The sequence below is a fragment of the Macaca nemestrina genome, chromosome 6, assembly GCF_043159975.1.
Source record: "Macaca nemestrina isolate mMacNem1 chromosome 6, mMacNem.hap1, whole genome shotgun sequence".
In the NCBI taxonomy this organism is placed as follows: Eukaryota; Metazoa; Chordata; class Mammalia; order Primates; family Cercopithecidae; genus Macaca; species Macaca nemestrina.
In genome coordinates, this window is record NC_092130.1 from 100,195,584 (window position 1) to 100,197,898 (window position 2,315).

General features: G+C 42.3%; 1 non-coding gene across 1 annotated transcript; it reads right to left on the reverse strand.

Moving 5' to 3' along the window:
- Positions 1-946: 946 nt before the first annotated feature.
- LOC112425482 (small nucleolar RNA U13) lies at positions 947-1,050 on the reverse strand. The gene has a single exon (XR_003016539.1). It is a non-coding gene; the product is annotated as a small nucleolar RNA U13 (small nucleolar RNA).
- Positions 1,051-2,315: the final 1,265 nt, after the last annotated feature.

The window sequence follows — 2,315 nt, forward strand, 5'->3', positions numbered from 1 at the left end:
CACACGCGTGTGTATGTGTGTTTCTGAATTTTGGACAATTTTTATGAAGTTCTATAGAATGTAATTTTTTTGTGTGTGTATGCACGAGGCCAGGTTTTAAAATATATACATTTATTTAATTTTTTAAATATATGTAAAATTGTTAAAGTATCACATACCTACAAAAAGTGTACATGTCAGCCAGGTGTGGTGTCTCACACCTTTAATCCCAGAACTTTGAGAGGCTGAAGCAGGTGGATCATTTGAGGTCAGGAGTTCAAGACCAGCCTGGCCAACATGGCAAAATCCTGTCTCTACTAAAACTACAAAAATTTGCCAGGCGTGGTGGTGCGCACCTGTAGTCCCAGCTACTGGAGAGGCCGAGGCAGCAGAATCACTTGAATCCGGGAAGCAGAGTTTGCAGTGAGCCAAGATTGTGCCACTGCACTCCAGCCTGGAGGACAGAATGAGAGTCTGTCTCAAAAAAAAAAAAAAGTACATATAAGTTTGCAGTTTCATAAATTTTTACAAAATTCATATACATAGAACCAGAATTCAAATCAAGAATCAGAATACTACCGGAATCCTGGAAGACTCACTCATGCTGTTTTCCAGTCATGAATTCCCACCCGGGTAATGTGAGCCAAAAATGAAATTATAAGCTCCTCCCCCAAATGACTGAACAGACCCTTCCTCTCCACCAGGAGGATTTCAAACCGGGGTAGGAGGGTCGGCTATGCCTCATTATACTCTACTCCCATTGGAATTCAGGCACAGCTGGCCAGCATTAACATTAAAACAGAGATCTTATGACTGACAAAGCAGACTCTTTGTAGCAATAAAATACCAAATTCCAACCTGATTCTAGTATAGCATCACATTCAGATAGCAGACCCTGAAAGGAATGAAAATCTTTTGCCCCAGAATATATTTCTTTGACATATTTGTATTTATTATTTTTCCTTTATGTCAGACAGGTAATGTGCCAACATCCTAACGAGGTTTGAGGGTGGCACATCTGATGCATGCATGTGAACGCCCTATCATTACACTCTTGAACTACAAAAGGATCGACTTTGACGTATTTTTTAAATGGCTCTGCAAAGCTGTATTTTGTGGGGGAAATTTACTTTCTGTAGAGAATCCCCTTCCCTTTCCAAGTCTTTTTCTGATCCTGAAGAGATTGGCCGAGAGACCAGCACCTTTTAAAGTTCTAAATAGAAAACATTTGCCATCTGTTGCCTCTAAGGGTGGTCACCTGTGAGACTTTATCTACATAATAAGAACCTTGCAAATCTCCACAAGTCCTTATCTTAACCCAAACACTCCTTTCTATTGATTCCAGGTCTCCAGGTAATAACTCTTTCAACCAATTGCCAGTCAGAAAATCTTTGAACCTACCTATCACCTAGAAGCACACTTCCCCCGACTTGAGTTGTGCTGCCTTTATAGATTGAATAAATGTATGCTTCACATGTATTGATTGATGTCTTACGTTTCCCTAAAATGTATAAAACTAAGCTGTAACTGAACCACCTTGGATACATTTCTCAGGACCTCTTGAGACATTTCTCAGTCTCTTGGGCCATGGTCACTCATATTTGGCTCGAAGTAAACCTCTTTAAATATTTTACAGAGTTTGACTTTTTTCGTCAACAGTAACAACTGTTCTAACTTCTAGAATAATAGATTAGTTTTTAGCTGGCAAAACAGCTCACACCTGTAATCCCAGCATTTGGGGAGGTTGAGGTAGAAGGATTCCTTGAGCCCAGGAGTTTGAGACGAGCCTGGGCAACACAGTGAGATCTCATCTCCACAAAAAATTTAAAAAATTAGCAGGGTGTTGTGGTGTGACTGTAGTCCCAGCCACCTGGGAGGCTGAGGCAGGGGGATCACTTGAGCCTAGGAATGCAAGGCTGCAGTGAGCTAAGATCACACCATTGCACTCCAGCCTGGGTGATAGAGTGGGACCCTGTCTCACTCTAGAACTTTAAAAATGAGTTAGTTTTGTCTATCTTTATTTTGTATTTTTATTTTTGAGAGATGGAGTCTTGCTCTGTCACCTAGGATGGAGTTCAGCAGCATGATCGCAGCTCACTGCAACCTCTGCCTCCCAGGTTCAAGCCATTCTCCTGCCTCAGCCTCCAAAGTAGCTGGGATTACAGGTGCCTGCCACCATGCCTGGCTAATTTTTGTGTTTTTAGTAGAGACAGGGTTTCACCATGTTGGCCAGGCTAGTCTCGAACTCCCACCCTCAGGTGATCCACCTGCCTCGGCCTCCCAAAGTGTTGGGATTACAGGCATGAGCCACCGTGCCCAACCCAGTTTTGTCTATT